General features: G+C 30.7%; 2 long non-coding RNA genes and 1 pseudogene across 2 annotated transcripts; 2 read left to right on the forward strand and 1 right to left on the reverse strand.

Annotated features, from left to right (window-relative positions):
- Positions 1-314: 314 nt before the first annotated feature.
- Positions 315-2685, reverse strand: LOC105779522 (uncharacterized). The gene is made up of 3 exons (XR_001129025.2): positions 2544-2685; positions 1926-2384; positions 315-627 (listed from the first exon to the last, which is right to left on the reverse strand). It is a non-coding gene; the product is annotated as an uncharacterized LOC105779522 (long non-coding RNA).
- LOC128039260 (uncharacterized) lies at positions 1398-2813 on the forward strand. Its single transcript, XR_008193766.1, has 2 exons — positions 1398-1839; positions 1935-2813. It is a non-coding gene; the product is annotated as an uncharacterized LOC128039260 (long non-coding RNA).
- A 10833-nt stretch (positions 2814-13646) lies between these two features.
- LOC105779526 (uncharacterized) lies at positions 13647-17731 on the forward strand (annotated as a pseudogene).
- The last annotated feature ends 4329 nt before the right edge of the window (positions 17732-22060 follow it).

Here is a 22060-nt window from a genome sequence, read left to right on the forward strand (position 1 = left end):
GGTGAATTTATGTCGTGCTTTTGTTGTTTTTATACCATGTTATATTTTGGTTTTCTCATATTATATCAATTTATCTCATGCTGTGAATAATTTCTTACAATTGTTAAAAGTTTACTTTTAAATTTAGTTACTTAAATTATTAAGTTATTAATTATTTAATATAATTAAAAGGAAATTTCGTATAAATAATTATTATATATTTTTGAAAGATTATAATTTATTGTTTTAATCCTTTCATTATTTTTAAATCATGTATCGGATTTTGACTTTTCATTATTTTTCTATTAATAATAAATTTCAAATATATCCCGTTATCTCGAAATGTTGTGGACGATAAGATCATTTGGACGATGGAAAGTACGGGAGAATATTCTGTCCCTAGCGGCTATCGGCTTCTACTCAGTCGACAGATTACAGATAATACATTACAAGGGAGGTATGACATATACAGAAAACTTTGGCAGCTACAAATGCCTTCTAAAATCAAAATTACAATTTGGCGACTACTAAATGATTACATTCCTACTGCCTATGTTCTATACAACAGAAGGATTGCCTCCTCCTCACTCTGCCCAAGATATGGAGCTGTTCCAGAAACTTCGGTGTATGCAATTACAATATGTGGAGCTGCAAAAGAGGTTTGAGAGAAGGTAATGCGAGTCTCAAGGCATAATTTCAGACTTATGATGTGATGGACTAATACTACTTTAATGCTCATCAACAATGTTAAAGGCTAGACAAATTAAATTAGGATTCGATCAAAGACAAGATTTGAAGACGAATCTTTTTGAGGAAAGGGAGAATGATACATGCACGAATGGAGTAAAATTTATTAAATTCCAATCACCAAAGCTGCCAATTTTCAGGCTTGAAAAATCAAGAGATTTGAGGTGACTTTTTGGATAAGATCCTGACATTTTTTTGTTAAGATGTCTCATGGCATTTGAAGATCTGTCTCTTAGCTTCGAAACGCATTTTGAATTACTCGATTTTGAGTTCGGAAGCTCAGGTTATGACCATTTTAGTGAAGACTGCACAAGCAGAATTTCTGAATGGGATTATGATGGGAATTACGAATTTCGGGCTTTTAATTCGAGTTCAAATCATATTGGGTTTGGGTTTTAGGATTAATTTTTATTATATATGAGCCTAATATTATATTTATCAGCTCGTATCATTTTATTATTATTTTATTCCAAATTTTTTATAATTATTAAGTATTTTAAGTTATTTTGGAGATTTATGTTAACAAGAAAGTTTATTTTAAAACTACTTCTTGTTTAGATTAAATTAAATTCTAGTATACGTAAGAATTTTATTTAGATTTATTTAGCTAGCCTATATATAGGCATTTGCATTGTACACAATTCATTCAATTCATTATTACTCAACTTCTCTTTGAGTTTTTTTTTTTAAGAATTTCTCTTACGTTTCTTTTAGAAGAGTTTTAGCAATCTTTTCAGATTATAGGGATCATCTTCAAATTTTTTTTCTTGCTAAGTTTTCTTTTTTGGAGGGGAAATTAGAGCCGCTTGAAGGGGGTTGTGAATTCTTCTTGTTTTCAAGGCTTCTTAGGACTTCTACATATCACGTTTTATATTTCCATCTATCTTCTTTATTTTCATTTTTATTGTTTCTAATAGTAGATTTATTATTCCATTTTAATTATTTTAGTTATTTATTTTAATTGTTTTATCTAACTTGAATTTTACTGTGTTTCAAGTTGTGTCAAAAATTCAAGCTTCTTTCTGAACGACTAAAGCTTTAAGTCAAATCCGCGACTTTGACAAATTTTAATCATCCGCTTCTGCATTCATTCATCTCATTCTTTATCAGAAGGTTAGTACTGATTGGTCCCCAGATCTTGATACAGATAATATATGGGGCTGGGTTGTTTATTTGTTTAAGAAGAATAGTACTCTTACCTGCCGCAGAATAGCGATTATTGTTTGGGCGCTTTGGCAATCTCGTAATAAATAGGTGATGGAAGGCAAAAGACAGACAACCCAGGATATTAGCACAAAAGTTGAGAGCCTTATAAGAGAACTTGATGAGATTAAGATGAAATTACCTTAACAAAATGAGACCATGAAATCCCAGTGGAAGCCTCCATAAAAAGTCCAAATGTTAAGGTGAACTTTGATGCAGCGTTCAAGCCAAATCTCCGCCAGTCATGGTTAGGTTTTGTAATAAAAAATAAAGCTGGCCTTGTTTTGGGAAGGGGGTGAGGAGAAATACATATGTAGCAACTGCTTTTTCTGCTGAAGCATTAGCCTGCGTCCAAGCTTTAGAATTTGCGATGAAAATGGGTTTACAACATACCGAGATGGAAGGAGATTCAAGAACTACGATTGTTAAGGCTCAAAAATGGGCTCTGGATAGACCTGAAATAGGGATTCACATAGAAGAGATTAAAAGATTGGCAACTAAGTTTCATTTTATCTATTTTCAGTATATTGATACAGAAGCAAATGGAGTAGCTCATACAATAGCTAAAGCAGGATTTCCCTTAACTGAAAATCATTTCTAGGTTGAAGAAGTACCTAAATCGGCGATGGAAGTAGTGAATCGAGATCGATGGCTTTTGGGCTTTCCTGGTTAAAACTTCTTGGAACTTATTTGCAGAATTCGTGCAACAGATCATCAGAAGGAAAGGTTTCTAGGCTTTATTGTTTTTTTGGTAGGTGATGGGTTTCTAGCAGTGAAAATATCTTCTATTTCTCTGCGAAATGCACTGAGACTTTATTTTTACTGTTTTGCTAGTTTAAATGTGGCCAATTTACTCTAATAATATAAAAGAATAATTTCTTAAATCGGCTATCAATAGGATTATTTACGGAAGTAGTATGTTTAGGTGGGTGGTACTTTTTTCATAGGTGGCACTACCAATTTTTTAATACATTTTATAAATATTATTTTATTAGTGGTGTCATGTACATAGGCACCACCACTTTTATACCAGGTCAAAATACTCATGAATATCGCGTGTGATGCCACCTGGACTGGCGGCACCAAACACGCCTGTCTGACAGGCGACACTAGTGCAGTGCCCAATCCCCTTGCCGCGCCCGCCCTGCACCTGCACACTGTATTTTTGCAGTGTTAAATCCCTTCATAAGGAAAAAAAATTGAAAATGGTGGACTTTATAAGCATGGTTCCCTTAATATGAAGGGTGCAAAAGTGAGGAGAAAAAGAGGGAAAGAAAGGAGAAGGAGGAGGAAAAAAAAGGGTATGTATTATTTTAGTAAATAAAGTTTTTTTTATTTAAAGGGTTTAGTTATATTTTTTATGTTGTGAAATTCTTTTGTTATTAATTATTATAAATTGTTTGTGTTTAGTGTTTATGGTTTAATGTTTTTTATAAATGTAAATTTTTGTTTTTTAATTATTTTATAGTTATTTTGTTAATAATTTATTATTAGGTTATAAATCGGTGTGTTTAGTTTTGTGTTTTGGGATTTTTATTAATGTAATTTTTAAATAATTTTATAGTTATTTTGTTAGTAATTTATAATTAGGTTATAACTTGTTAGTATTTAGTTTAGTGATTTGTGGTTTTTAGTAATTTAATTTTTCAAAAAAACATAATTTTGTAGTTATTTTGTTAATAATTTACGATTAGGTTATAAATTGTTAGTGGTTAGTTTAGTGTTTTGTGATTTTTAGTGATGTAAATGTTTTTAAAAATTATTTTATAATTATTTTGTTAGTAATTTATGATTAGGTTATAATTGTTAGTGTTTAGTTTAGTGTTTTGTGATTTTTATTAATGTAATTTTTATAATGTAATTTTATTTGATTTTTATTTATCTGAAAATTTTATTGATTTATTGAAACGTTGATTAAATTTGTTTTATATAATTTTATAGGTTGTTTGAAAGAAACTAAACAAATATGTTTCTGTTTTTTTTATTCGTATGTTTTTATATTTAGATAGTTTATGTTTATTTTAATTATATTATTATTGTAAACTAACATAAATCTTTTTATTGTAGGTAAAATATGGGAAATTATGAGATATTTTTAATTTTTTTACTGTGTTTTTGTTACTCACATATTTCTTGTTTTTTGTTTCTCAAATTCCAAATTATTTCTTGTGTTTTTGCAACAAATTAAATGAATTCATTTTGTTAATTGTAAATTTGCAACAAATGAGTTCTTTGATTAATAATGATAATCACATTTCAAGTACTATTAATGAGATGGTAATGAATTGCTATTTGTTATTCACGTCATTTACGGAATTAAATTAGATTATATTAACTATTTTGCTAATTTAATTAAAACAATTGTTAATAGACAAGTGTTCATATAACATGATATTCATACCAAAAACAAGCTTAAATCAAGCTTTAAGATACAAAGAGTTAGACTCGAGCATGAAAAAGGACCAAATTATAAACTTTTCAAATCTTGCACAAAGTATCGATATCTTCGTAAGAGGTATCGATATTTTGTTATTAGATATCGATACCAAATTAAATATCGATACCATTTTGACATACTGCGGAATTTAGAAAAAAAAATTTAGTTCAAAACATTTTTATCGATACATTTTTGGAGGTATCGATTTTATTAGAGATTTATCGATACTAGTGAAAAATACCAATACCAATTTGGCATTCTGTCAAAATTTAAACTGTTCATTTGGTTTGGTATCGATACCTTGATCCTTTTTATCGATACTTTCTTCAAAATGGTCAAAAATCATAAGTTTAAAGGTTCAATTCATGCTCAAGTCACCTATTACTTTTAAGGATACATACATACACATCTCAACTTAAAAATACAAGCCTTTAACCCAATTCTCTTATGCAACTAGCATACAAATATCCATTCCCTAAACTTATTTAAGCACACCCCAAAACATATGAAAACATGCTACATATTTAAATTTAACCAATATGCCATAAGGCACCATCACAAACAACATTCAAACTTATCATCCAAAGTCATTATCTAGCCAAGTTCAAACATAACAAGACAAGATCATGTAAAGTAACAATTTAACATAATTTCTTGCATCAAAAGATAATCAATAAACAAATCACATTCATTAAACTATTTACTATCAAGATGATCAATACAAGTAACAAATCATGACATTCAAATTTCACATTCAATCTATGATTCACCACATTATTTGTCACAAAATTCTACTTATATATATACTAGTACAAAACATACCACTTAATATGAACACTAATATACTAACACAAGATACTCCTATTACATGCCACATATACCCAAAATAAATATTTTCAAAGTTTACAGAAAGATAGTTGGATAGTGTGATCTTCAATTTGATTCGATCATTCGGTTTCGCAAAATGATATCTACAAGAAAACAAGAAAAAACGTCACGAGTATGTTTCTACAAGCTTAGTAAGTTCACAGGTTGAAGTAATTAACAAAGTCTTTAACTAACATTAACCCTGTCAATCACAAGCATTCAACAGGTGAGGATCATATATACAAGTCATTTTAAACATACCACTTGTGCAATATCAAACATTATCAAGTCACGATATATCATCGAAAATCATGAAAACGTATACAAGTCATCAACAAGAAATCATATCCAAATATCATTTACATATCATCACCATGTCATTTAACCATTAAAAAATATGCCCGATGAACAACATAAACAAATACAGATACACGGTTATCCACCCAAGACACGCCAAAATGCTTAACCGAGCCAATTCAACCAAGAACACACCTGGGCACCAAGTGTCTAGCCCGTAGGCTAGCATCCCTCTAGAAACATGCCAAAATCACTATAAATATAACTCAATAGTTCGCAACAAATGCTAGACTCCGGTATATTCAATGTATAATAACAAGTCAAGAATCATCATCTCATCACAGGTCAATCCCATATAGCGCACAAAATAACCTAATGGCATGCCAATTGTATCCTATCCTATGTTCATCCAGACTCGATACACAAGATTGTACAACACTTTACAATTTAATCACTTTCTCACCTTTTATCAATTTGTAACAATTTAATTATATAAATATATACTAAACAATCCATAATTCACTAGTCAATATGATATTATAAATTATACTAAATTAAGCTGTATGAACTTACCAGGGCTAAACTGCAGAGATAGAAATATTAAGGACTAGTGAGTAATTTTCTCTTTTCCATAATTTTCTATCGGTTCTTGATCTATACGATAATTTATTTCAATTATCAATCCCAAGTACATTATAAACGTCCATTTGATGCATATGACTTTTTTATTGACATTTTCATAATTGCCCTAAAATTTTACATTTTATTCAATTTAGTCCCTAAAACTGAAACAAGCTCATTTTTTCTTAATTAAGCCCAAAAATATTATGCCTAACTCATTATTATCCTAAAAACCCTCAAGTCACAAAATTTATAAGAAATTTTCTTTTTCCACAATTTTCTATCGGTTCTTGATCTATACTATAATTTATTTCAATTATCAGTCCTCAAGTACATTATAAAAGTCCATTTGATGCATATGAATTTTTATTGACATTTTCATAATTTCCTAAAATTTTACATTTTATTCAATTTAGTCCCTAAAACCGAAACAAGCTCATTTTTTTCTTAATTAAGCCAAAAAATATTATGCCTAATTCATTATCATCCTAAAAACCCCTCAAGTCACAAAATTTACAAGAAATTAATTCCATTCTCAACCATTTAACAATTTAGCCCCTAAATTTAAAACTATGTAAAATCACTTTACAAATTAGTCTTATTTTAACATCAAGCTTTAAACCCAAACAGAAACATAAAGAAAGCTTCAAGAACAACAATGGAAAATTTTCAATACTTTGAAAGTTTCACAAATTAGTCCCTGGGCTAGCTAGATTAAGCTACAACGATCTCAAAAACATAAAATTTACAATAAATGGGTTCAAAACGGACTTACATGCATGAACATTAGATAGCTGAAATTCCCAAGCTCACAACCATGGAGTTTTTCAATGGAAAATAAAAAAAAAATGAAGATGGATGCCACTTTCTTTTGTTTTTATTATTTTAACCTTTGTTTAATTTAATAATAATATTATAAAACACCAAATTTTAATTCAATTCTTTCAACTAACTGTCCATATTACTTAGTTATGGTTTATTTGCAACATAAATCCTCCAAATTTAACTATTTAAGCAATTTAGTTAAGAAAAATCAATAGCAAGCAATTTTACAACTTTTATGATTTAGTCCTTTTCTTTAATTAACTAACCAAACGTCAAAATTTCAGGACCAAATTTTAATATGACACTAATGACCTCGTAAATATTAATTTTAAATAATTAATATTTACGGACTCACACATCGTAAATATGGTCCTGAAACCACTGTTTCCGTCACCATTAGAAAACGAGTTATTACAAGCCTATTCTTAAAGACTTAATCCAACTTTCCTAGCATAGGAGTATAATTAGCGAGGAATGGGGATTAAATTAGTTGGATTCTAGAAGGGTATGGTTAATCTTGTAGCGACCCAATTTTAAATCGATTATTGAAAAACTCGATTTGAGGTCAAATTTCCTTAAACTGATATAGCCTAAGTGTTAAACTGAGAAATTATGAGTTAATTATGAAAATTTGTAATGACAATTATAAAATTATTTATTTAATTGATTAAAGAAAATAATACAGTGATTAAATTGTGTAGTGGTTAAAACTAGTTGAAATTGAATTGGATTTGAGTAGGGGTTTAAATGGCAATTAAACTAAAGGCTAAATAATAATCTAACCATTAATTAAGTAGGACTAGTGGCCTTGGTGAATCTTGGCGTTCATTGTTTAGACTAAATAATGGCCCTTGATTTGGTTTTAATTAGTTAATTAAAAATTAATTATATAGTGTATATATATATATATATATATATATATATATATATATATGTTAAGTGGTAGGGGAGAGAGAAGAAAATAAATCGATTCTCATCTCATCTTCTCTATGGCCATACATTGCAGGAAAATAAAACAAATAACCTTCCCATTTTTGGTTTAAATTTGTCTAAGGTGGGAATGTTTTATTTCTATTTTCTTTATGAATTTTAGTAATGGAAAATGGTGAATTTAACCAATGATTTAATTTAATTATTGTTGAAACTAATTCAAATTCTCATTGTTAAATTCATGGAGAAAATGGAAGTTTAGAGAATATGAGACGATGAAATTAAGCTTGTATTATGATGAAATCATGTTAAAAGTTTAATAGAAAGAGTTAATTTGAGCTTGGATCGAATTAAAGCTACTTGGTTAATTATTTGTTATTAAGGATCAAATCGTAAGGAATGAAAACTTTTATGTTTAAGATTATAAATTAGTAGTTGAGGTCCCTATAATATAACTATGAAGCTGTATTTAAATTAAATCAAATAGATTGTAAAGTACGGGAAATTCAGATATTAGAGTTTAAACGAAACTAAAATGAAAGATTTAAATAACTTATTTAATGATGAGAAATTAACAGCGATTCTAATGTCATGGAACAAGGCTAAGTACGAGGACGGAACGCCGAGGGACAACGAAAAAACTTGTATGAACAACAAATAACAAATCTAGTTTGTGCTAATATAATTCATTTTGTGCTAATATAATTTGTTTCCCTTGCATAAACTTGATAAGAAGTTAAAGATATTATTATGAAATAATAATTAAAAGTATTAAACCTATTACTAAGTTCTAATGGTTCAAATATAATTAGTATAATGATTGTTATCCATGTGTGTGATTAGTTACGATATTATAATAAAATAATAATGATTCATATTATATTAAAATCTAATGTGATCTTGGTCAAGATGGTATGATATATATATATTAATTATTTAGGCTTAATAAACTATTATAGTGAATTGATGTTGTATATATAATATGCACTTGATTTGATGATCCGAGAATGATTTATGTATATTACGTGATAACATGATATTGGCTGAGTTATTGAGATGAGAAATAGAAATGTTACTATGTCTTGGTGAATTGAATATGATTTGTTTGATATAATGAGATGGTATGATTTGATTATAAGTGATATTGTTATATGATTAGAATACATCACATTAAACGATGTCAGATGTAGTAAGGTATAGTTGGTATTTCAATTAAGGTCTATTGAGTCCTGAGACTTATTTGAGTTTTATGCTTTTGGGCCACGCACTTGCATGACTTGGTGTGTTGGATTTACGCTTTAATCTAATCGTAAAACAAGCTTACAAAAGCTCCTTAAGTGGCCAAAAGTTTATTTAGGGCAAAAGGGTGAAAATCAAAACCACTTGATGCTCGTCGCGACTACGGGGTATCCCACGTTGTGACTACCATAGCTTGTCGTAACCTCAAGAGGTTTTCACATCATGAGATAACTCTTTAAGTATCCTTTGTCGTGCGCACACGAATTACAACGTCATGACGTGACTTTTTGAGTAGCCATCGTCGTGATGTTGAACCTGCAACTTCAAAACATGCACTTTTTACTCCCTAACCAGTTTTATACACTTCCATAAGTTATACCCTTTCTAAACAACCAATGAAAATTTTGCAATTATACATTTATCAACCCTAAACATTACTCTAATCATCATGAAACAACTTCAAACATATCTAAAATACAAAGTTTACAATGAAGACCATTACCCAACAAATTCATCATTTAGTATCGTATATAACATTCTCAATGAGATCTTGATAAATAAATAAAAACATTCTCAATGAGATCTTATGTACATGTCAAATCTAATGCCCAAAATTTAAAATTCATACTTTCTCCAAAGCTTGAGATGTGATAAGATGAGTAGGAGTCGATCTTCACATTTACTTCAAAATGATTTTTACCTACATGTTTGAAAAGAAACGTGTTAAGCTCACGAGAGCTTAATAAGCATATCAAGAATCATACCATGCAATTAAAATTAATTTCTTTCTTAATTACATATATAAACATATATATATTACTATTTTTTCATTCAATCACCTTATACAAAATTTGTTTCCATATTAACTTTATTAAAACATCAATTCCACAAGTTACAAATTACTTACGCCACATTAGATTCACTTACCTCATATTGCTATTGCCCAATTATAAACTTAATAGAACACAATAGGATAAACGAAAAAATTGATAAGATGCAATGAAGTGCCACTATTCTTTGCACGGACGTGCGGTATCTCTTTGCACTGAAGTGTCACTCACTTGCACAGTAGTGCCACTTTCACTTGCACCGTAGTACCATTATCGCTAGCATGCTTAATCACTTTTCTAATGGCATGCCATTTATATCCTACTAATTTACATTTTGTCTACATAGGCATTTAACATACAAAATTTCACTACATTCACACAACATTTAAAAATAGTTCTAACTTTACTCTTTTTACGATTTAGTCTTTTTTATACACAATCAACTATAATAAGTTCTCAATCGACATTTATTTCATCACTATCTAACATCTTACTTAAGTAATTTCTATCACTATTTATTTTACCCATTTAAAATTTTCACTTTTACAATTTAGTCCTTATTTAACAAATTCATTGCATATACACATTTTCAATTCACCATATAAATATATTCCACTTTCAAATAAATTTTCTAGTTCAAATCATCATTTTTTAATTACTAATGTATCCTATGAGTATAACTAAACAAATTATCAAATTTTCATTTAGGGTTTAGATTTTTTTAAAGTAAAATTTTGATATATTTACAACAAAATTGCTTTATTAAATCCATTTCTTCTTTATTTCTTCACCCATTTGCTATTTTTGGCCTTTTTCACCAATTGGATGTTCACCATTCTTCTCATTCTCTACAATAACACAAATACAACATTAATATCAAAACAAAACTTACATGCTATTTCCATACATTTTTTATGAGATAAATATGAAATCCTAAAAGAAACTCCATCATCTTTACCTTATTTACTCAAAATCCCTAACTTTTCTTCACTATTCTTTCTCCTCCAAAATGGCTATTAGCTAGCTAGCTTTACAAGATGATAAGTTCACTATGAAGTTGTCATCTTGATTTATTAACAATCTATGAAGAAATTTTTTAGTTTAAGGTTTGGAAAAAGGGTTGAAAATGAAAAAGGGACTAAATTGAAAAAAAACTCAGTAAAAATGAAGAGAGGAAAGCATGAAAAAGAAGCCGAGAAATGATGGTGATACGGTTTTTTTTTTCTTTTCATCTTTCTTTTCCTACAACCTTTATCAAAATATCTATCCATCATCTTTTTCTTCTTTCTTATAAATATATATATATATATATATAAATATATATATATAAATATATTATTAAAATCTAATCATCATTAAATATAAATGGTGTCTAATCACTTTCACTACTATCAACATCTCCATGTACTTTCATGATTAATTTATTCGTTAAGGTGTTCCTCTTTTTCTTATCCATTTAATTCCATAATCTCTTATTTTAAATTTTCACACTATGACCGAACACTCTTCACAATTCTACAATTTAATCCATTCCTTAAATTAATTTTCCTTGAGTTCGGAAGTTTTTTTTTAATTTCTTATAATATCTAACCACCCTCTCCACTAATATTAATATTTCTATTTTTCTACTTCAAAAATTTTGAATACATGTCAACCCGAATTGACACTGTTTACTTTTCGGGTGGTATTAGGGATGTTACAACTTTTGATAGTGGTTCTTATAATGATGTTATGGTTGCTTATCTTAAAGATTGTTTTAGTGCGAATCGAGCTCTTTTGTGTGATGGTGCCTTTTTTCAAGTTAGATGTTGTGCACATATATTTAATATTATAGTTAAAGTTGGTTTATAACTTGTTGATGATGTTGTTGGTAAGATTCATAATAGAATTAAGTACATAAAAAGTTAGGAATTCGTAGGAAAAGATTTTATGGTGTGGCCGATAAAAGCTTTCATTTGAATGTAACCAAAAAGTTGCATTAAGATGTGTGTGTGGGATGAAATTCCACTTATTTGATGCTTGAATCTGCTCTTTACTGAAAAGATGTGTTAGATTTTTGGGGCTAATGAGATAAAGATTATCAAATGTTTGCACTTTTTGTTTAGGAGTAGAGAAATGTTGTTATTCTTTGCAAATTTTTGAAAGTATTTTATGATGTGACTTGTGTTTTTTCTGGTTTTAATTATCCAACAACTAATCTTTATTTTAGAGGGGTTTGAAAGGTTCACAAGGTTTTACTCAATACTGTTAAAGGTCCTTAAATCTTTTTTAACTCCAATGATTAAGCAAATGCAAGAGAAACTTAATGAATATTGGGTTGAGTATTCTTTGATATTGTCATGTGTTGCGATTTTAGATTTTCGTTGCAAGTTAAATTATGTGTAATATTGCTTTACTACAATCTATGGTACTCATGCTTTAGATTTTGTGCAAACCATTCTTAGCAATCTTAAATTCTTGTTTGATGAGTATGTTAAGAACTCCAAATTCACATCTTCCTCTTTGGTCGGGAGTTCCAATGTTTCGAATAATAGTCCTGTTGATTCTAGTTTGCATCAACTCAATGTTAATAGGGTTGATTTGGGATGAGATTATGATGAGAGTGATGGTTATAAATGATACTTAATTGAATCCAATACTAAGAGTGAAAAGTCACAGTTGAAGCTTTATTTGGAAAAATCATAGCTTGAGTTGAATAGTCAATTAGATATATTAGAGCAAAAGTTCAATTCATATCATGAGCTTTCATTATTGGCTCGTGATCTTTTGGCAATTCCAATACTGACTGTAGCTTCTGAGTTGGCTTTTAGCATGGGGAAGAAAGTGATCACACCTTTAAAGAGTTCACTTAAACCAAAAAAAGATTCAAACCATTGTTTGCTTTGAGGATTGAATACGAGCTAAGGGATTTTCAATGGGTAATTATTTCTTGTTTTATTGTTATAATTTTATGACATTTCATTAATTTGACTATCTAACTATTTATTCTTATTTCATATTAGGAATTGATTGCGAGAATAATTGATGACTATCTAACAATTCTTGTTTTGTTGTTTCGCTGTCGTTTTTAATATTGTTTGGATATTGTATAACTTTTATTTTATTGTTAATTTTACTACTATTTTAGTTGCAACTATCTTAGTATAAAAATTTTAATTTGTTGATAAATGTTTATTTTAATATTTTCATGTATTTGACGTATTATATCTTTAAATTTATTTTATATGTTAAAATAATCTAAAAAATTAATACAGACCGAGCTTGAATTTAACATCTACAATTTGAGTCGTGTTTGAGTAAAATTTTAGGTCCATTTTCCTGATTGGATCGAATCCAGAGCTAGAATACAAACCTAAAATTCTGTTGAAACCCGACCCAACCAAGCCCATAATCAAATCTATCTTTAACCCAACAACACATAATAAAAATTTATTATTATTAAATTTTAGTATCCACCAGAGATGTATTTTATATCTTTATATAAAACTTATAAAACATTTAAACTCAAAAAAAATCAATCAATAAACTGACATGAGATAGCATACATAAATTTCAATTTCTAACATTTTTTACTTTCTTATAGATTTATTTTTGGCGGTGTGCCATAATCATGTATTTTGTATCAATTTTCAAATCAATATTTTGTCTACTGAACCGTTATTTCAACTACATTGGCCATTTTGCCCTTCATCGTCCCAGTTAAATAAATCCCATTTCACTTCTCGTCAAACCTTTTCCTGTGTTCCTCAAAGAGAACCAACTGCTTCAAATTCTTTCAGTTCAGAGAAGAAATCGCAAGGAAATTTTAGTTATGTTGGGGACAGGGCTGGAATTCAGGAGAGTTCTTCCAGAAGATCGGTTTTACAATCAGGCCAAGGCCAGAAGGTCGAACCTGAATCAGCTGAGCGATCAACTGCGGCGAGCTCAATGCGATGTTACGTCGAGTCAATCAAATGATAAACAGGCGGCCACTCATGTGAACTGGCAGTCTGAGAAGCGGGTTGATTCAACTGACCTTCCTAAACCGGTTTCGGTTCCCTCTTCTGAATCGTTTGTTTCTCCTTTGAGTAATTAGAGAGGTTTTTAGTCTCGGCATGCCTGCTGTCCCTACTCTTTATATGTCTAAGGTTTGTTCAACCTCAAAACTATTTCTTAAGGATTTTTGGTGTTTTAATTTGTTCGGTTTAAATTAGTTTCTGTTTTAGATTTTGTTTTTTAGTTTGTTGCAATTAGTAGTAGAAATAAACATTTTGTTGTATGCGTTTATATAGTAGTAAAAATCATCTAAAAAATCTGCAATTAGTAGTAGGAACACTTTAGGAGGTTGAGTATTTATGTTAAAAAAAAAAAAAGTGTGAATGATATTTGAAATTGGGTTTAGCAGACAACGATGAGAGAGTGGCGGATGTGCGACGAGGAATTTCAGCCATATTTCATGTTAGGTGATTTATGGGAGTCATTCAAAGAGTGTAGTGCATATGGAGCAGGAGTCCCGCTAATTTTGAATTGCCTTGATTCTGTTGTCCGGTATTATGTACCTTATTTATCCGGTATTCGAATTTACGCTGATTCCTTGAAGCGCTCTACCAAGGCATCAAGGTATATTATACATTTCTACCGTTGGGAGTTTATTTTAACTTGTGGGGATATTACTTTTTAGTTCTACTTTATTTGTATATGTTGCAAGTTTCATTCTCTTGTGTTAGCTATACTATAGTGAATTAGTGATACAATTAATTTTAGTTACAATTTTGTGCTTACTATCAATTTTGATATAGTCATTTGAATGGCTATTTAGGGTTGATTTGAATGATTATTATATCCCTCTGTTAAGGCTTTCTGTTGTTTCTTTTAATGGAAATTACGCCTTTCCAATCTATTCCCTTAAAGTTAAAGAATGATTCTCTTCTTTGAATGTAATTTAGTGCAACTTATAATTGTGAGAGTTTGTTTGTTATACTTACATAGTCTCGACTTCCCTATGCTACATAACCTGGATTTACTTGGTCTTTTGGTTTAAACCTTCTTTTCTAGTGTTAAGGATAATAAGAATAATTTTGACTTATTTATAGCCTTTGAAGTATGGATGCAGCTCTAATGTCGCAGAAAATGTGTTGGACACGCATCAAGAGTAATAAAAATAAAATTGAAAAAAAGGTCAAAATATGGCTGGACGTGTTCGGACACTATGAAAGGGTTTTTTTTTTTTTCCATTTTTCTTCCAAAAATGGAATCAACATAAGCAATTTGATTGCAATAACAATTAAAGAAATATTTGCATGTTAACAATTTATTGAAAATATCAATTTTACACCTTTTTTTTTGTATATTGTTATAAAATATATATTTTGTTGTTGTATCTTGCTGTATTAGTATCATGATTTTCTTAAAAAGGTTTTTTTGTCATCATGCCCGTATTATGTCGTATTCATATTTATTGTCTGTTTCTATGCTTCCTAGTTTATAGCATTTTCTGGGAAGGTGTAAGTTCATTCTTTACTTGATGACTTATGTCTCTGTCGCAAATCGATTGTCTTGTGTCACAGTTCCTATTTATGCAAAAATGCCATGCACGATCTAAGTATCTGACTGTTTATAGTGATAGTTTTGAAGTGAATCAGTTGCTTTGTATTAAATTTTATTTACGAAGTCGAGTTGCTTCCTTATAGAGCTGAAATATTAGACTTGGTAATTATATTTGTTGTTAACCTAGACCAAACTTAAGTGAAAATGCTAACCATGTTGCTGCCGCTGTTGCCTTGCCTCCTTTCTCCACACCTTTCATTTTTGCTTTTTTTTTTCTTCGTCTCCTCTCCTTATTTTGTCTTGAGAAACAGATTCCTGTCTAAGCAAAAGATTTCCAAAGAGCCCACCTTTTTCCTTTTTTGTTTTTTTGGCTTAGTAGTTTCTAGCAATTGTTATTGTTTGATAATTGCCTCAACTAAAATTATATAAAATATTTTATGTTATATTAAATAACTCTCTTTATGATAGGCAACAAGGTGAGGACAGTGATAGTGACTTTAGGGACTCCTGCAGTGATGGTAGTAGCGATTGTGAACCTGAAAGAGGATCAAACCCTTTTAGAGAAAAAAGGAATCAGCAGATATTTCAAGAAGACTTATCTAGCAATGACAACGGTGAATCTGTCAATTCTCAAAATTGTTTTATTTTTGAGTAATTTGAACAAGACCCTCCATGCAGCCGAGAACCTTTAGCTGACAAGGTTAGTATGTATTTCCATCCTTCTCTCTCTCTCTCTCTCTCTCTCTCTCTCTCTCTCTCTCTCTCAGCATGGTGTCATTTAATATCTGGATCAATGCCTTTCTCATTTTTGGTCACTTCCTAAACGAAATGTATGATAACAGATTGTATATCTGGCCTTCCAATTCCCTGAACTGAAGACACTAAAAAGCTGTGATTTACTATCTTCCAGCTGGATTTCGATGGCATGGTATTATTATTTAGTTTTCTTAAAAGTTATTTTTAAACTTGTGTTTGCATATGTAACTGACGTGTTCCTCTGACATTATGGTAGGTATCCAATTTACAGAATACCCACTGGACCTACGTTAAAAGATCTAGATGCTTGCTTTCTGACTTACCATTTTCTTCATACACCAGTAGGAGGTACTAAATGATTTCATTTTGAAACTTTCTTCTTTCCTATTTGTGAACTAAGGGATATGCTAGGCTTTCTTGTTAAGTTATATTTTCCAGCTTTCGCTTGTAAATTGTAAATTTGAATCTTTACATCTCTAACAAGTGTTAAGTCTCATAATGCATAAGTACTTTCAAAATATGAAAAGTGATTTTGAGGTACTCCTGTTTGACTTGCAAGTAGTTAACTTGCTCTGTCTGAAAAGGGTCCTATTCCTAGTTCATTTGATATAATTTTGTGGACAGAAATGCCTTTTTATAGAAACTTTTGCTGCTTAATGTTAACCAAAGTACTGACAGACTTTCCATTAATCACTAATAGTTTGTGCTTGTATAAGCTCCGATAGCACCCATGTAATGGCAAATAAACCTCATCTGTTGGTTTTTTCTAAATATTTTAGGTGGACAAAGTGCTCAGGGACCGGTTGTAACAGGTCTCAATAATCTGAAGATGCAATTGCCTGTTTTTGGTCTTGCGTCATACAAGTTCCTTGTGGACACCTAATGGACCAAGTGATCGTCACTTGACGAACAACCTCTTTCAGGCTGCTGACAGTTGGTTGAGAAGACTTCTTGACCATCGACCAGATTTCACATTCTTTTTTCTGCCGCAGGTGATATTCAGCTATCTCTGTAAAAGTAGTACCCCTAACCATTCCAGAATGGAAATGCAACCGTTACTTGTCAAACAGCACCCACAAATTATAATACTTCAATTTTGGAGGTCAAGGTCAAAAGTTCAGTTTGGGGTGATTGTCTTTTGTAACAATTTATGAAAGAACCGGGGAAAAATTTTCTAACACAAAATGCCTTGGGACAAAAGTTGGAACAAGGCATTAGAGAGGAAGCGAATGGAAAATTTTCGATTTAGAAGCTTATGGAGAGCGGAGCTGAGGTCGAGCCACGTGAGTCTTGCTTGCTATCGGTATATGTTAGTCTCACGCGGACTTGCTTTAAGTCCGGATGACAAAAATATAGAATCTCATGTTTTACCTGACATAATGAAGGGAATTTTATTAGGATGGTTGTTTCCATAATATGTATCGTGATGTTTATTTTATATTAATTTCATCTCTGTTTGTTTAGCTATCCATAACTGATAACTCCGTCTTAATTCTTAAATAAAAAATAAACGCGCTTCAAACATGTTTTTGAATTCATGTTCTTATGTATTGGTCAGAAGCAAAAAAATATTTATGTTAATTTATAAACAAATCTTATGCTGACATGTCAGCGTTTAATTGGTTAAAGCTTTTAACCTAACCCATATTGTAACAGTATTAGTGATAAAGGATTTGATAAAATAGGTGTGAAATTTGAAAACTGAAGATGGTACTACTTTAAACTCCAAAAAAAGGTCACAATCACAAAGCATATTGCCAGCTTCAAACTTAAGTATCTCTTTTGGCCAGCTGCGTTATAAGTCAAAAAGGTTGCATTATTTTTTTATAATTTTGCACTTAAATGCGTTTGGAATTATTGGAAAAATAATGCACCCCAACATCAATAAAAAGGAGGCAAGGAGGGATAAGCTCAACATAGGCAGCTCCCATAAAATTATCCGTAAATCCAGAGATGCAGTGAGCAACTGGGAAAATCGAAAATCCAACAACGTCGCCGTCTTTCATCAATTGCGGTTGAGGACAAAGGGAAAGGATCCCATCATCTCCTGCTCGGCTCTATATGCTGTTGCTGAATGAACCATCAAACTATCCACTAATCTCTCAAAATGGAAAATTTGTTTTTTAATCAAATAAACTAAAAGGCCCATGTATTCCGCAAGCATCCAAAAAGCAAAGCAGCAGGTAATGCCCCCACACCATTTCCTTTTCAAAGGAATATAACAAGGGTAATCATTTAGTAAATTTTTTTTATTTTATTTACCTGTGCAGAAACTAGTCATGTCAACTGAATTCAAGAGTATACTTTGAATGCATTGAAATTGATCATAGACACGAACATACAACCCTGACATGGAACAAAAAAAAACTTGAGTTTCAAGGTATTATACTAGTTCCAAGCACAAGTAAAAATGATGGACTTTCAAGAGATTGCGGCATTAAAATGATTATGATTGGATTCCAATCACCAGCTTAAATTATTGTTACTTCTAAATACGAGCTCAAACTATTCATTTAAAAAATAATGTTTTTAAATATGACTTAAATTGTTTACAAAAAGAAATGATGTTTTTAAGTACGAGATTAAATTATACATCCCAAAATATATTTTAAATCATCTCTTGACTCGATCTTTTAAAATACGAAGTTTCATGCCAAGTTTACTCCAAATAAAAATTATATAGTTTTTAAGACATCATTCAAAATTTGTAAATCCTGTCGAGATGATTCAAAGATGAATTTAAACTTCAAGCAGAATCATTCATCCAATATCAAGTATTATCATTGGATCCAAACTCTTCCTAAACTCGCTTTTCAAGATTCACTACAATAATAATTTATACTACTTATTTCTTTCGAAAGAGTTTACAAAACAAATCACAAATAATACATATTCTATCAAATAAAATTAGAATCAATTTAATATAAAACACATCAAACTCGAAATAAAAAATATATTCAACTTAAACCATCAAAGTCGGAATCATTGGCAACAATATTATTTGTTATACTTACATAATATATATATATATATATTTAACATTAATATGTTTATAAGTTTTTATCATATTTGTTATTTTTTATACAAGGTCTAAATTTACGCGTAGTTCCTTCCCAACCCTTAAAAACGAGGACAATACATTCCAACGCAATCGGATTCACGTATTTTTGTACTGACAATAATATTGATGTCAATAAAATTAAGACTCAACCGACTTAGATTAAATATTTTTAAAAGGAGTAAAATTGTGAAAATATGGTGTAAAGTGTGGGTAATTTACCAATAAAAGTCGTTTTTTTTTCAAAATTTACCGAAATGGACCGATTTTTTGATTATTTACCGGAATGGCCCATTTTCTGCGAAATCGCGTCCACGTCAGCGCGATGTCAGGGTACATGTTAGGACATTGCGTCCACGTTAGCGCGATTTGCTTACGTGGACACAAATCGCGCCTACGAGGACGCGATTTGCTGACGTGGATGAGCAGTTTATGTTTTTAAGCTTGTAAAACTTTGAAAGGCCATAACTTTTCGCTCGGTTGTCCGATTGAGACGATTTTTTTTATTTCGAATAAATTTTCGAGATCTACGCGCTGACAAACAACAAAGGCTATTTGCCGCAGTTTTTGTTGAAAAATATCCTTTTTTGCCCCTAAATTTTGATTTTTTCGGTTTAAAATTGAATTTTGAAACATTCAAATAATTATTTTCCTTATTTATTTGAAGTAAACACCGGATCTTTTTTTACAGAATTGTCTTATATCATCCTGTTATAGGTATAAGTCAGCTCATTCCACTTTTGAGAAGTTCCCTAAAATTTTCTATTTTATTCAATTTAGTCCTAAAACCTAAATAGTCATATTTTCAAATCTAAGCTTCATTTTTCAATTCAAATTCAATTTCATCCTTCCATAACATTCAAATATTCTTAAATACAAAAAATTCATGCTAATTTTGAAATAATTACACTTTAGTCCCTATACTCGTAACTAACAAATTATACTTTACAAATTAGTCCCTATTCATCTCTAAGCAGTTTTTCAGCGCATAAATCTCGAAAATTTATTCGAAATAAAAAAAATCGTCTCAATCGGACAACCGAGCCAAAAGTTATGACCTTTCAAAGTTTTTCAAGCTAAAAAACATAAACTGTTCATGCCACGTTAGCAAATCGCGTACTCTAGGACGCGATTTCCGTCCATGTCAGCAAGTCGCGCTGACGTGGACGCGATTTCCTGGAGCGTACCCTGACATTGCGCTGACGTGGACGCGATTTCGGGAAAATAGACCATTCCGGTAAATAATTAAATAGTTGGCCCATTTCGATAAATTTTGAAAAATAAGGGCTTTTATTGGTAAATTACCCGTCAAAACCGACACCCCTTAATTTACCCTTGAGTCTTGCAGATCGAGTCAAACCCCTTGAAGCACCTCAACAAGCCTAATTTACAACAATTCAAAGAAGACTCTAATATTTGGGGCTACCTTTGAGAACGAAGCGAAAATCCATGGCTTAATCTTCCCAACTCGATAAGCTTCAAAAATATTTTTGACGTTTTTGACAAGTTCACACTTTTTCCATTGGAGATTTCAGTTTCATAAAATTTCACAAATACATTTATCTCCATCTTTTTGGTTTATCAAAAGTTCCTCCATTTTTAGTTCCATAAAGCTTTCATATTTGGGTTTCATAAAGTTTCCCAAACACATTTATCTCCATTGTTTGGTTTATTGAAAGTTCCTACAAAAGAGTTTCTTAAATTTCTCATCTGGGTTCAAAAAGTTTTCTAAGCAAATTCAATCAATCTCTATTTTTTGGGCTTATTGAAGCTTCTACCTTTAAACTTGATTTTTGGGTTTCTTAAAGCTTTCATCTTCGGGTTTTATTTAGCTTCCCAAGCACATTCATCTCTATATTTCGGGTTTATTAGAGCCATTTTTTATTTCTTAAAGTTTTTTATCTTTGCTTTCCATGAAGTTTACCAAGCACATTTGGTCTCCATTTATGACTTTCTTGAAGCATCCTCCCTTTTTGGGTTTCTTAAAGCTACCTTCATGTTTGGGTTTCCTACAGCTTTTCCAATATACTTTACAATCGCGTCTGTAGCACAGATTTTGCAATCAAAATTTCGTAGTCCATCTGCAATTACGATTCTGTAGCACAGTAGCGATGATTCTATAGTCCAAATTCTGTAGGCACGATCTACAGTCACGATTGTATCAAGATTCTGCAGTCACGTTTGTAATCTGCAGTGATATCTGTAGTCCAGATTCTAACCACGATTTTGTAGTACATATTTTGAGGTTATGATTATGAGGTTACCATTCTAAGGGTGAGTTTGGATGGGCGGTGCGTTTATCTGCGGTTAGTGTAAAAACAGCGGTGGTTATGAGATTAGATACTGTAGCGTGAGATAAAAAGTAAGCTAAACGCACCCACTGCACCAAATCGCCCATCCAAACCCACCCTAAAGCTACTCTTAGACTATATAGAAAAACTCACATCAAACTTCTGATATCGACTTAAATGGTAGAATGACCAAAAACTAAAATTTCAAAAAAGTTAATAATTGAATAAAAAAGTTTTCATTGAGTGATCAAAATAAAAATACTCTCATAATTGAATACTTCATGTAGCTTACCTAATAAAAATACTAGAAAGATAGGAAGGTTGAAATTTATAATAAAGCAACTCCAAAATCAAACATCACATGAACGTACAAGCAGTTTGGAGGTAGCTTGAATTATCAAAAGAAACTCTTCCAGAGGAAGACTTTGATTTAGATACATGGGAGTACTTGAAA

This window comes from Gossypium raimondii, chromosome 1, assembly GCF_025698545.1.
Source record: "Gossypium raimondii isolate GPD5lz chromosome 1, ASM2569854v1, whole genome shotgun sequence".
In the NCBI taxonomy this organism is placed as follows: domain Eukaryota; kingdom Viridiplantae; phylum Streptophyta; class Magnoliopsida; order Malvales; family Malvaceae; genus Gossypium; species Gossypium raimondii.